This window comes from Elaeis guineensis, chromosome 7 (assembly GCF_000442705.2).
Source record: "Elaeis guineensis isolate ETL-2024a chromosome 7, EG11, whole genome shotgun sequence".
Taxonomy (NCBI): domain Eukaryota; kingdom Viridiplantae; phylum Streptophyta; class Magnoliopsida; order Arecales; family Arecaceae; genus Elaeis; species Elaeis guineensis.
The window spans coordinates 10,564,149-10,579,520 of NC_025999.2; positions in this window are offsets into that span (position 1 = coordinate 10,564,149).

Below are 15,372 nucleotides of genomic sequence, written 5' to 3' on the forward strand. Positions count from 1 at the left end.
TCAACTAAATTAGCTAGGTAAGTGGTAATCAGTGGGAGGCTCTCCGCTGCTAATGCAATGGTCTTAATTATGTAACCATCTTTCAAAGTACTTGCTTTAGACACCAATAGGTCAATCTATTTTAAATTGGGCTTGACTTTTGGTTCTTTACCACAAATTGAGATTACATTCATCTAAAGTGTATTTATGATACAACCCTACTCTTAGGATTTGTAGTGATTCATGGAGATCACCACATGTATCCATAAAAAAAATATGTGTGACTATCACATAGTCCTTATGTTCATGCTAATTTCTAATGATATTTTATATATCAATCTCTTTTCATCCTAAGACAACCACACCACATAATGACCCTCGTTATGCTAGGATAACCTTATATTAGGATGATCTAAGATTGATTTTATAAAACCTATGTTTAATCAAATTACTCTAACTTGAAAATATCCATATCATCACAGATCACATCAAGATGAATCTCTATCTATGAACATCATCTCATGCATGAACATATAATAAAGATAAATTTAGATCTAATAAGATTCACATTATATAAAACTTAGATATTAAATTTATGGATGCATAATATAAGAAATTAGATTTTTTGATCTTAAAATAATTTTTAGATCTTGAAAACAATATATGAACATAAAATAATCTGAAGTTCAGATCTGAAAATAGATGTTCAGATCATGAAATCTATCACATGAATTTCGATCATTCAGATTTTTAAATCTGAAAATAAATTTTTAAATCTTGAACTCCATATCCTTTCCATAATCATTCATGATTTTAAATTTAAAATAATTTTTAGATCTAAAATCTAATCTTAATCTTGCAATAATGAGATGGCTCTAATATCACTACTAAAAAATATTATTTTTTACTTCTTTCTGAGCTTTCTTATGGGATCTGAAGTACTTGAAGGTAGTGAAATGAAGGAACTACATAGAAGATAGAAGCCCCTACACTACAAAAAAAAAAAAAAGACTATTAGCGATGGCTAACGGCCGTCCCTAAAAATCTATCGAAAATAACCTCATTGCAAATTACTATTATTAATGATGGCAAATTCACCATCGCTAATAACGATAATTAGCAACAATATTAGCAACAAAAAGCCATCACTAATAATTTTAATTTTTTTAATTAAAGTATTAAAAACCTATTAGCGATAGTCATTGCTGTCGCTACTACCATCTTTAATAGTTTTTAATTTTTTAAAAATTTATAATTAAATATTTTAAAATTTATTTTAATCACATTAATAAGTAATAATATTTTTTAAAATTTATTATAAATAAAATAATAATTATTTAATATAATCATAAATATAAATTTAATTATATTATATTAAAAATATAAATTATATAATTTTATAGATTTATACTACTTTACAAGTATCAAAATTATATACATATCAAAAAACATCATGTAAGATCCTCCTCATCATCCCCCTCATCCTCTTCCTGCTCTTGTACATCCTTTCTAGTAGCTGGTACATGAGAGCCAGATGTTCCAGCATCTTATAATGAAGAAAAAAATATTATTAATAAGTTTCAATACGAAAGCATATATATCGATACAAAGATGTATATTTCGATATACTACTTTGATTCTTGAACAGATTATTTTTACATATTTCATTCAATGATACAGAGCTATAGACACCCCCGGCCTATCACTTGGATGGTTAGATTAAATTTTTACTCTCTATATCTCCTTTCTAGACTCAAGCCTAAATATGTGAAGCTTCTAAATATAAAAAATTTAAAATAAATAAAAAAAATATTAACATATTTACCTACTGTGATGGCTGTAATAACGAGCTTAGTCGATCGCATAGATGCAGATCTCAAAAAATCTCAACGATCATATCGCAGATGGCATCTCAAAAGCTCTGACGTCGCTGACTCCAAAGCCTCTGTACGACCTCCTCCATATATGCATTAGCCCACATCTGAGTCGTTGAGTCCTAAGAGTATCGAGCTGCTGAAAGGTCAATGCTGTGATCGAATCCTATGACCTATTTCCTACTCACCCCTTCGATGGCCCGAGCCATCCCTCGAGGTCAAGGAGGGGCTGAAAGGATGGATCCTCATCATGCCGCAATACGAGATACTCCATAAAATTTGTCTATATAGTTTTAAAATTCATTAGTCCATATATATCAGTATACATAAAAACTTAATAAATAATATTTTAAGTTATTACAACAATCTATCAAGATTGAGGATCTAAATAATCACCAGTCTTTCTAGACTGGTGTGTGACTTTCTATATTTGAAATTAAGTTTAAACAATTTAGATTTGAGAATTAAAGATCTTAAGACACGTTATAAATCATTGGGGCTATGGATTAGCTCGAATTAGACCTTCTAACTGGATTAGACCTAGGATTAGAAATAAATATGGATTAATTAAAAAAATTGATTAAATCTAATTAAGAGTTGAATTAGATTAGATCAAAATTTTTTTAGATCAATTTTAATAGTTGTAGCTTGATCAAGTCCATATTTTTGATCATACCTAATGGACCATGACATGGCTCAGTGGCCTAGTCCGAGTCTTTTGGTTGATCAAATCGAAACTAATCGTTCAATTAGTGTCTAACTATGACAATTTGATCGATGACTTTTAATTGACAGTCCACTTATCTGACCATTTCGATGGTGTCTAAGATAAATCGAGACAGATCCTCCCATTGATCTCACATACCTAGCCAATTTGGTAGATTATATTTTGATGAGGTCACTGATTGATTCGAACTGATCCATGCCATTAAGGTAAATCAGTTTAACTGATTTAGGTATCTCTGGACCAGCTTGTCTCTAATCCTTTTTATGACTTGGTGAAGTCAATAGGAGGATTCAAGACTTGTTGGTTAATCTCTTCTCTTATTCTCAAATCATTGAACCAAATTCTCTAAATTATTAGATCGTTAAAATAATACAGTCATAGGGATAACTAGTTCATAGCCTATCATTAAGGTGTATGATAATGGGTCCAATAGTCTAAATAAGCATTAGAGGCACCACATATCTAATATTTATTGGGTATTGAAATTATCATTTATTATATGACCACCTCGATGTGTTTTTCAGATCAATGATCAGGTTGGCCAAGCCACACTTGGACCTGGACATTCGTTTGTTGGATACACTTGGTGTAATTATGTTAATGGTTACACTTAACTAGGATTTTCAATGGAGGCACCACATACCTACTGAAGAGATGTCTAGAGCAAAATCAATTACTAAAAATTATTTGAAAAAATAATTGGTTAAGAACCTACCCATAGATGCATAAGGATTGGTGGAGCCACACTCAGGCCTGAATGTAGTTTGTATGGATTTTAATACTTGCTAAGGGATTAATATAATTCTTTGAATTAGAGGTAGAGGCTACTAATTTATATAAAATAGTAGGAGAACCTTTAGACTAAAGTCTATATCTTTAGGATTAAAATAATTCATATACTAATCGATTTAGAAGAACGGCAGAGCAAGGGGGACAACAAGAGTAGGAGAAAAAGAAGTATGGGCTCTAGAGGAATTTGGTGTTGCTCATATTTTACAGGAGATATTTAGTTATAAATCTGATTATATTAGAGCTCAAGTACCTAGTGCTACAATTGTTGTAGGAACATGATCTAATCCCGAGGATCCATCATTTCATTGATAGATAATGATAGGATGGTCAATAAAGATTCCCCTTATTATCTTAGTAAAATGGAAAACAGAAAGAAAAGAAAGATATCACTATATCAATGTTCTCAAATATGGACCAAAAATATATATTTTAGTATCCAAGTCTAATATTCTCCAACCATGCCCATACTACACAAAGCAGCAGTTTAACTACTTTTCAACTATGAACGTACCCATTAACTCATAATATTATAAATATACAAATAAATAGATATTATAAAATATTAAAAATATAAAATCTAAAATATGACAAAACAAAAAAAAAATTACAACAATAATTCCACTATATATGCAATATTTTTTTAAGCAAGTAGAGGTATAATATCTATATCACTCATATCTTTATCACAAATAATGATGGGATTCCATAGTTTATTGTTGCAAAAACAAAACATGTATCCCACCAAGCATATCCTAGAATTAACATAAAGAAAAACTCATTGTTATAAAAACAAAACCTAATTCTAAATATAGAATAATTAAATTCTTTCAGCATCGTACAATGGTTGATCCAAATGGGCCAATACCTCATCAACCTGGTTGTTTAAGCAGTTCAACTATTTTAGATCAACTAATTAATCTATCTTTCAAGAAATATGGAGCTAGGATAGACCTAATCTTTGATAACAACTTTGTCAAAGTTGGTGTTGAGTATAAAATACCCTCAGCCGAAGTTCTCAACGGGATTAACCCTCACGAGTCATCCCCGACTCCGACAGCAGACAGACCTCGTCCGGACTCCTACGGGAGCCGGACTCCGCCCACAACTCCGACTGCAAGCAGACTCCGCCCGGACTCCTACGGGAGTCGGGCTCCGTCACCAACTTCAACCGCTGGTAAGCTTCGTTCGGACTCCTACGGGAGCCGGACTTCACCCCTGACTTTAATTACAGGAAGACTCCGCCCGGACCCCTACGGGAGCCGGGCCTCATCTCCGACTCCGGCTGCAGACAGACCTCGTCCGGACTCCTACGGGAGCCGGACTCCGCCCACAACTCCGACTGCAAGCAGACTCTGCTCGGACTCCTACGGGAGCCGGGCTCCGTCACCAACTTCAACCGCTGGTAAGCTTCGTCCGGACTCCTACGGGAGCCAGACTTCACCCCTGACTTTAATTGCAGGAAGACTCCCCCTGGACCCCTACGGGAGCCGGGCCTCGTCCCCGACTCCGACTGCAGACAGACCTCGTCCGGACTCCTACGGGAGCCGGACTCCACCCACAACTCCGACTGCAAGCAGACTCCGCCCGGACTCCTACGGGAGTCGGGCTCCGTCACCAACTTCCACTGCTGGTAATCTTCGTCCGGACTCCTACGGGAGCCGGACTTTGCCCCTAACTTTAATTGCAGGAAGACTCCGCCCGGACCCCTACGGGAGCCGGGCCTCGTCCCCGACTCCGACTGCAGACAGACCTCATCCGGACTCCTACGGGAGCCGGACTCCACCCAAAATTCCGACTGCAAGCAGACTCCGCCCGGACTCCTACGGGAGTCGGGCTCCGTCACCAACTTCAACCGCTGGTAAGCTTCATCCGGACTCCTATGGGAGTCGGACTTCGCCCCTGACTTTAATTGCAGGAAGACTCCGCCCGGACCCCTACAGAAGTCGGGCCTCGTCCCCAACTCTGGCTGCAGACAGACTTCATCCGGACTCCTACGGGAGTCAGACTCCGCCCACAACTCCAACTGCAAGCAGACTCCACCCAGACTCCTACGGGAGCCGGGCTCTGTCACCAACTTCAACCGCTGGTAAGCTTCGTCCGGACTCCTACGAGAGCCAGACTTCGCCCCTGACTTTAATTGCTGGAAGACTCCGCCCGGACCCCTACGGGAGCCGGGCCTCATCCCCGACTCCGACTGCAGACAGACCTCATCCGGACTCCTACGGGAGCCAGACTCTGCCCACTACTCCGACTACAAGCAGACTCCATCCGAACTCCTACGGGAGCTGGGCTCCGTCACCAACTTCAACCGCTGGTAAGCTTCGTCTGGACTCCTACGAGAGCCGAACTTCGCTCCTGACTTTAATTGCAGGAAGACTCCGCCCGGACCCCTACGGGAGCCGGGCCTCGTCCCTGACTCCGACTGCAGACAGACCTCGTCCGGACTCCTACGGGAGCCGGACTCCACCCACAACTCCGACCGCAAGCAGACTCCGCCCAGACTCCTACGGGAGCCGGGCTCTGTCACCAACTTCAACTGCTGGTAAGCTTCGTCCGGACTCCTACGGGAGCCGGACTTCGCCCCTGACTTTAATTGCAGGAAGACTCCGCCCGGACCCCTACGGGAGCCGGGCCTCATCCCCGACTTCGGCTAAAGGAAGACTTCATCCGGACTCTTACGGGAGCCGGACTCCGGGCTCCTCTCAAATGGATAGCTAACCACCCCTCTCCGCCAGACACTCCAGCCGAACTTCAGCCGACAGGTCTGCACTCCCTAGCGTGACGGCCACGATCCTGCTCCACTTCCTACGATGGATTCTGCGTGGCTCCATTACTCCCTGGCAGACCGCTATGATGCCCACGATCCTGCTCCACTTCCTGCGATGGATACCGCACGATTCTTCCATCCTCTGGCAAGTCGCGACAACGGACGCCGCTCCACTCCCTGCGGCAGACTCCACATGGCGCGCTTCGGTGATAGCCACAGGTTTACTCCACTACTCTTCACAACAAACTCCACCTGACCCTGGGCAGCCCATGACCAGACGGATACAGATGTCGCTATCAGCTTACAGCCCCCTATGCCTATAAAAGGGGACCCCAGATACGTTATTCTATAAGCTCTCATTTTTACCTAGAAACTCTACTAAAATTTTTGTTCGAGCACTCCATTCTTGTTGAGGTAGAGAACTGACTTGAGCATCGGAGGATCTTGCCGGAGCAACCCCACCTCCAGTTTAGACTTCTTTTGCAGGTCCCGACGGCGACCGCGACTCCAGCTTCTCCGGCGTAAGCGAATTCTTGCATCAACAGGATTGGCGCTAGAGGAAGGGGCTGTGTCTTCGCAGTATCCTTGTTCTTAAAGGAGCGCTCAACGGGACCACCCTCGGGCATCTTTTCCGGTGTCCTCTCCTCCTTCCTCCACTTGGTCTTTGCTCGATGCCTCCCCGCAAGGCATCCACGCGACGATCCACGACCTCTGCGGCTAGATCTCAGGCTCCGACCTCACCTCCTGTTTCCCAACCTCCTCCTCCTCCTCCAGCGACAGCGGTCAGCGCGGAGCAGTTTGATCTGCTAGCGCAGCAGGTCAGAGGCCTCACTGAAGCTGTGCAGGCCATGCAGCAGCAGCAGCAGCCGCAGGCATCAGTGCACTTGGAAAGGGTGTCACCGGAATACCAGAATCCGGCAGTGGGGCAGGCCACTTGGGCCAGCCATCCCGTCTTTCCTGGGAAGATGAACCCGAGGGTGGAGAGCCCTCAATCGGATCACGACTCCACCCCTGGAAGATCCTTGCCCCCATTCTGCCAGAGGACCATCGAGACCCAAAGTCGAGAGGATTTCCTGGACCGGAGACTCCAAGAGATGAACCGGTGGATCGAAGAACTCCGCCATGCTCCCCCTGCTTATGGTGAGGATATTTGCACTGACCCTCCCTTTTCTCAAATGATCATGCAAGAACCGATCCCACCAAACTTCAAACTCCCCCAGTTCGAAAGCTACGACGGGACTTCGGACCCGGTTGATCATCTGGAAGCCTTTCAGATGATGATGCTGCTTCATGATGCTTCCGATGCCATTCTATGCCGAGTCTTCCCATCCACCTTGAAGGGAGCGACGAGAAACTGGTACTCGACGCTGAAGCCGGGTACCATCTTTTCCTTCGATCAGATGAGCCACCAATTCGTGGCCCATTTTGTCAGCAGCCGGCACCTCCGAAAGGGTTCAGAGTCCCTCATCAATATCAAGCAGAGGGAAGGGGAGTCCATTCGGGCCTACATCAACCATTTCAATGTCGCAGCGCTGGAGGTCCGGAATTTGGACCAATCAGTCGCAATAGCCACTCTGAAGGGCGGCCTTCAGAAGAATGACCTTTTGTTCTCCCTGGAGAAGAAGTACCCCAAGGATTTTGCTGATTTGTTGGCTCAGGCTGAAGGGTACGTCCGAGCGGAAGAAGCATTCAAAATGAAGGATGAGGAGACCGTGAGAGAGCGGCAGGCGGGAGACTCGAGTAAGCCCGCAGTCGAAAAAAGGTCGAGAGAAGCTCGGCCGCATTCTCGATCCCCTCCTGGGCACAAGCATGCCCATACTCCACCCCGGGTATGCAGGCAGAGAAGTCCAGATCACGGGGTTCGACGGGGTTCTCCATCGAGAAGATTCCGCAACTACGCCCCCCTCAATGCCTCGAAGACCCAGGTACTGATGGAGGTCAGAAAGTAGCTCCCTAGGCCAGAGAGGATGCGCACACACCCCGGGAAGCGCAACCCCAACAAGTTCTGTCTCTACCACCGCGACCACAGCCACGACATAGAGGAATGCATCCAGCTCTGAGATGAGATCGAGGAGCTCATCCGGTGAGGTCGACTCGATAGGTTCATCCGATGCCGGCTTGAGGGTAGAGAAGATCGGCCAAGGGCCCTGCCGCAACCTGAACCGCCAAGGAGGGAGGAGCAGTCTGGAGATCGGCCTCCAATTGGGACCATCGACTCCATCGCCGAAGGGCCTCAAGGAGGAGCAGACCTTCCACGACCATGGAACTTGAGAAACCTGTAAATGTATCGCTTACGATTTTGCCCTGAATCTAAATTTCTTTCGACTTTGCATGCTCCTCCCATTTGGCATGGATTTGTTACGACTGGGGATAACCCCTTCAAACAATTAAAACAAGGTTATGTTAGGAACGGGAGGAGAACCTCATCCTAACATAACTAAAATAAAAGTCCGATTATCTTGAGATCGGATTGGGGGAGAGGCCTTACAATGCCCGAATGCACCCCCACAGCCATGTCAGGAACAGGAGGAGAACCTCATCCTGGCATGAGCAAAGTCAAAGGCCCGATTCTTTTAGATCGGATGGGGGGAGAGGCCTTACAACGCTCTAATGCGCACCCACAGCCATGTCAGGAACAGGAGGAGAACCTCATCCTGACATGAGCAAAGTCAAAGGCCCGGTTCTTTTAGATCGGATGGGGGAAGAGGCCTTACAACGCCCTAATGCGTCCCCACAGCCATATCAGGAACAGGAGGAGAACCTCGTCCTGACATGAGCAAAGTCAAAAGCCCGGTTCTTTTAGACCAGATGGGGGGAGAGGTCTTACAACGCCCTAATGTGCCCCCACAGCCATGTCAAAAATAAGAGGAGAATCTCGTCCTGACATGAGCAAAGTCGAAGGCCCAGTTCTTTTAGACCGGATGGGGGGAGAGGCCTTACAACGCCCTAATGTGCCCCCACAGCCATGTTAGGAACAGGAGGAGAACCTCATCCTGACATGAGCAAAGTCGAAGGCCCAGTTCTTTTAGACCGGATGGGGGGAGAGACCCTTACGATGGCCCTTATGTGCCCCCGCGGCTCCATTGGGAATAGGAGGAGAACCTCATCCTAACCTGAGCTGAGATCGACTACGTCAGGAACGGAAGGAGAACCTCATCCTGATGGTGACGAAACCCGGCCGCCCAACAAGATCGGATGAAGGGGAAAGGCCCCTCAGCGGCACCTTCACACTTCTACGCAACCCTGCAAAGAGCAAGGGGAGGGCCCTCACTCTGAAAAGAGGAGGAAAATTAAAAAGGAAGAGCGTCGAACTACATCGGAAATAGATGAAGGACAAACCACACCAAAGACCTAAGGAACCTCGTCTCAACAAAGATGGAAAGTTCCTACCAAACACCCCCGACCTCTAAGAAGGCTCTCGACACAGGTCAAGAAGACAGCGACGCCTCTGAGGTAATGCAGAGTTCGGACCACCAAGCTCGAGCCTACGGCCACGAACGACGAGGAAAGCAAATCAGCGTATCGACGACTGGGCACCTCCAAACGACGTCAACGTCGGACAAGTCGAACGACAAGAGAAGTTCGGCGGATGATAATTTAATACAATATGCGGATGAGGTAACACAAATTCTCTTTTTCATTCCATTTGTGAAATATATACCATGAAGCCCAGAAGGCCAAAGGAAGAAAAGCAAAATGACAAAAGCGAGATAAAACAACAAAAGGAAAAATGTATACATGAAAAGATGGAAGGCCAAGAAGAGCCCTAGGGAAGCTCTGCTCCTTCCGACCTAGAATTATCTACTCCACCCCTTATCCAGGACTGCCTCAGATTCTCAACTTCTACTAGCTCTCTCTTTTTCAGCAGTGCATCCTGGAGCGCCCGACGAAGTCGTTGGCTTTCGATCTCCGCCTCTCGATGCCTCTTTCTCAGGACCTCAGATTCTACCTCCGCATCCGTGACGGCCTGCTGCTCGTATGCCAGTTGGATCTTCAATTACTGCAGCTCAGCCGTCCTTTCTCCGAGGGTGATAGAAAGCCCTTCGACGGTTCCTCTTAGGGACTGGAGTTCATTAGAATCTCGAGTAGAAGTAAGCTGAGCCCTGTCAGCCAGCTGCCTCTGAAGACGGGCTACTTCGTCGGCCGCCACCCTGAGTCTCCCTTTATATTCACCCACCTGCCTGCGCCAACCGGCCCGATGCACGTCGTAGCTCACCTCGACGTCCTGAAGCTGCTGCTGAAGGTCGGAGACCTTCTTCGACCACTCCCGGTCGTCGTTGGCCCGAGCCAAGAGCCGGGATGAACTCCCTTCCAGCTGGCTGATCCTTTCCTTCGCAGCCGACAGTTCCACCTTGAGAGCACTAATCTTGGCAGCTTGAGCCCAAATTTGGTCGCTGGCGCTCTTCTTGTATTCCTCAAGCTCCTTCGCGAAGTCTGCCTTCCTCCGACTATACTCCATGATCCCTTTCACGTGAAGATTTCGAAAGTGGGGGGCCTCCGAGGTGGCTTCAGAGTAACCCTCCCTTAACCTGCAAAGCTGGCCTTCCATCTTCTTCGACCTTTTCGTCACATGAAGAACCTCCTTCTTCAGCCGCTGGATCGTGGACTTTAGCGAGATCCCCTGGGGCAGGGGAAGTGCCTTGGCAAGACACTACCATCGAGAGACAGAAGCGTTAAGGCGCATCTCATTGCAGAAAGAAAAATAAAAAGGGGGGAAGGGGGAGAAGAGAAGCCATCCACGGTGAGAAATTCAACTTTATTGATTGAATGATTCTTGAAGACAAAAAGGAAAAGAAAAATTATGGTAAAAGAAAGATACAAGGACGGAGGTCTCAGACCTCAGAAGCAGGAGTTGGAGAGCTCGATGTTCCTGGAGGGGGGGCTGCGGCAGCAGTAGCGGCAGGAGAAGGATTGGCCTCATCCTCAGACTCCTCACCCAAGAAGCTGAGGTTGAGCTCGGGAAATTTTCTGGCCACCTTCTTCTGGCAGAGCTCGAACCCCTTGATGAATGCTTCTTGACCGAACCTGACGTTCAGGTCCCTCATCTCTGTGGAGGTCTTGAACTCCTTTACTGCAAGAACCCTGGCCTCCGAGACCAGGATCGGAATCTGCTCTGCCAAGTTGGCGACCTCGGCCTCCGCCTTCCTCACCGTCTCCTCCGAGGTCTGCCTCTCTTCTTCCCAGGCCTATTTTTCTCTCTCCAGGGCCTCCTGAAGGGCAACTACTTCGGCTACCTTTTCTTTAAGGTGAGCGACCTCAGCCCGATGATGCTCCTCCGCCTGGATGGCGTCCCTCCTTGCCCGGTTCATCGCCTCGATATTGGCGAGGAGCTGGTGCCCAATCTGCAAGGGCGGCTAGGGGATCAGAACAAGGGTCGAATAGCCGGTTAAATGAAGATTTATTTACCTCGAGAAAGGACCCTAGGGAGTCCCAAACCTGCTGCTCAGGATCGGCGCGGTCGATCCTCTCGATGACTACAGGCAGAATGCAGCCGTCGATCAACCACTTGATCAAGTCCCTGTCATTGAAGGGATTCTCCGGCTCCTCTTCGAAACTGAGGGACTCATCAGCGGTGGCTCGGTGGCTACTCACCCTGTGGGCCACCGACTTCCTTCTCTTTCCCCTCTCAACTACGGGCACCTCCATGGAGCGGACCCCCGAAACGGAAGCCCCAGTCGACGGACTCCTCGAAGAGGCCCGGGGGGCCGTTGGTTCGGTGTCCGAGGGAACATCGATCATTGGAGCCGCCTGGACAGGTGCGGCCAAGCTCGACTCCTCCGCCCTGGCCCTCTTTGCTGATCCGGAGGCCGCGGCACCCTTTCTTTTGTGGGCCTTGAGGCCCCTAGCAAGCATCCGTGCTGCTTCGGCGTCCATTCCTTAAAAAAAAAAAAAAAAAAAAGAGGAAAGAAGAGAGAAGAAAAAGAAAGAAAAAGAAGAAGGACAGAAGAAAAGAAGAGAAAGGAAAAAATGGAGTACTCGCAGGATCCTGGGGGGCTCAGGCCGATGTTGAACAAAAATTGCTCCCTCAGAAGGTTGGGAAGGGAAGGAGCGGAGTAGTCAAGAAGCTTTCGAGCAGCCTGGAGGTCGTCCTCCCCCAGGCTAGGGGTCCGACGGATAGAATCCCTCAGAGAGCCCCAAGGGGGCAGGCCCAGCCTCAGGGTCGGGCAGTGGACGAAGAGGTATTTTCCCTTCCAGTTGTGGATTGAAGAGGGGGCACCTTTCAGCAACCCCTTCTTGCCGAACTGAGGGAAGAAATACCACCAGTCCTTCGTCGAAGGATGACGCTTGAAGGTATAGTGTTGATGCAAGAATCCGCTTACGTCGGAGAAGCTGGAGTCGCATCGCCGTCGGGACCTGCAAAAGAAGTCTAAACCGGAGGTGGGGTTGCTCCGGCAAGACCCTCCGATGCTCAAGTCAGTTCTCTGCCTCAACAAAAATGGAGTGCTCGTACGAAAATTTTAGCAGAATTTTTAAGTAAAATGAGAGCTTATCGAATAACGTATCTGGGGTCCCCTATTATAGGCATAGCGGGCTGTAAGCTGATAGCGACATCTATAACCGTCTGGTCGTGGGATGCCCAGGGTCAGGTAGAGTTTGTTGCGAAGAGTAGTGGAGTAGACCCGTGGCTATCACCGAAGCGCGCCACGTGGAGTCTACCGTAGGGAGTGGAGCGGCGTCCGTTGTCGCGACTTGCCAGAGAATGGAAGAATCGCATGGTATCCGTCGTAGGAAGTGGAGCAGGATCATAGGCATCATAGCGGTCTACCAAGGAGTAATGGAGCCGCGTGAAATCCATCGTAGGAAGTGGAGCAGGATCGTGGCCGTTGCTGCGTCACGCCAGGGAGTGCAGACCTGTCGGCTGAAGTTCGGCTGGAGTGTCAGGCGGAGAGGGGTGGTTAGCCATCCATTTGAGAGGAGCCCGGAGTTCGGCTCCCGTAAGAGTCTGGACGAAGTCTTCCTTTAGCCGAAGTCGGGGATGAGGCCCGGCTCCCGTAGGGGTCCGGGCGGAGTCTTCCTGTAATTAAAGTCAGGGGCGAAGTCTGGCTCCCGTAGGAGTCCGGACGAAGCTTACCAGCGGTTGAAGTTGGTGACGAAGCCCGGCTCCCGTAGGAGTCCGGACGGAGTCTGCTTGCGGTCGGAGTTGTGGGCGGAGTCTGGCTCCCGTAGGAGTTCGGACGAGGTCTATCTGCAGCCGGAGTCGGGGATGAGGCCCGGCTCCCATAGGGGTCCGGGCAGAGTCTTCCTGCAATTAAAGTCAGGGGCGAAGTCCAGCTCCCGTAGGAGTCCGGACGAAGCTCGCCAGCAGTTGAAGTTGGTGACGGAGCCCGACTCCCGTAGGAGCCCGGGCGGAGTCTGCTTGCGGTCGGAGTTGTGGGCGGAGTCCGGCTCCCATAGGAGTTCGGACGAGGTCTGTCTGCAGCCGGAGTCGGGGATGAGGCCCTGCTCCCGTAGAGGTTCGGGCGGAGTCTTCCTGCAATTAAAGTCAGGGGCGAAGTTCGGCTCCCGTAGGAGTCCGGACGAAGCTTACCAGCGGTTGAAGTTGGTGATGGAGCCCGGCTCCCGTAGGAGTCCGGGCGGAGTCTTTTTGCAGTCGGAGTTATGGGCGAAGTCCGACTCCCGTAGGAGTCCAGACGAGGTCTGTCTGCAGCCAGAGTCGGGGACGAGGCCCGGCTCCCGTAGGGGTCCGGGCGGAGTCTTCCTGCAATTAAAGTCAGGGGCGAAGTCTGGCTCCCGTAGGAGTCCGGACGAAGCTTACCAGCGATTGAAGTTGGTGACGGAGCCCGGCTCCCGTAGGAGTCCGGGCAAAGTCTGCTTGCGGTCAGAGTTGTGGGCGGAGTCTGACTCCCGTAGGAGTCCGGACGAGGTCTGTCTGCAGCCGGAGTCGGGGACGAGGCCTGGCTCCCGTAGGGGTCTGGGCGGAGTCTTCCTGCAATTAAAGTTAGGTGCGAAGTCTGGCTCCCGTAGGAGTCCGGACGGAGCTTACCAGCAGTTGAAGTTGGCGATGGAGCCCGGCTCCAGTAGGAGTCCGGGCGGGGTCTTCCTTGCAGTTGAAGTTGGGGACGGAGCCCGGCTCCCGTAGGAGTCCGGGCAGAGTCTGCTTTGCAATTGAAGTTGGGGAAGGAGCCCGGCTCCCGTAGGAGTCTGGGCGGAGTCTGCTTGCGGTCGGAGTCCTGGGCGGAGTCTGGCTCCCGTAGGAGTCCGGACAAGGTTTGTCTGCAGTCGGAGTCGGGGACGAGGCCCGCGAGGGTTAATCTCGTTGAGAACTTCGGCTGAGGGTATTTTATACCCAACACCAGTCCCCCTACTTTCGAGTTTGAATTTCGAATGAAGGAAGTACAGAGAGGTTTGCACAGCCGAAGTTGTCCCCTTGAACCCTGTGTACGACCGCCTCCAGATATTTTGGCATTAAATGTGCGCGTGCTGGAGTCTTTTCGAATCGGGGTGATGCGAAGGGACCCTTCGAAATTCCCGCTAGTACGTTGGCCCAGGTACGGTGCAGTAATGGCTCTGTCAGCCGTCAGTCACTTTTAGCCGTCTGCCGTGGCAAGTTGGACACGTGTCGAGCACGGGCCGGTCTGGGGGGATTCGCGATCATTATGGCGTCGGATCCCAGGGTCTATTTAAACCCGCCCTTCCGCTTTTAGGGGCCCTATTCCGCCTGAGAGTTCCATCAGTATTCGCCCCTTCTTCGAGAGTCCCGATTCTCCTTGGCGTCTTCTTGGGCCATAGGCATCCTTCAAATCATCCCTTTCCTCGCCCCTCTGCATCCCTCAGGGCGATCTAGGTTAGTCCCAGAACCTCCATCCTTCTTCTTGCTATTTAGGAGCCTTTTCTTCGCCATTTTCTTCTGTCGTATTCCTCCGAGTTAGTCTCCTGTGACCTCTCGTCCTTTGTCCCGTCTGTCTTCTTCGGGATCTTTAGAGTCTTCATTCGAAGTTATTTGAAATGTCTTCCGGCTCTTCCGCTTCCAGCGGTTTCGGGAGTTCTTCCGCCTCAACCCCCCAGGTCCCTAGTTCTGTAGATGAACCCACATCTGGGGCTGGGCTTCGCCCAGTTTTTGCGCCGGGCGCCATTCCATGCTCCCTGACTCCGGATGAACTCCTTCTGATAAGGGTTCAGTATGGAGTTCCTCCGGAGTACGATCTGGAGCTGTCTGGCCCCTCCGACCGGGCTAGCACTCCTCCACCCGATCATTTTTGCCTGTATCAGGAGGTGTTCCGTGCCGGGCTCCG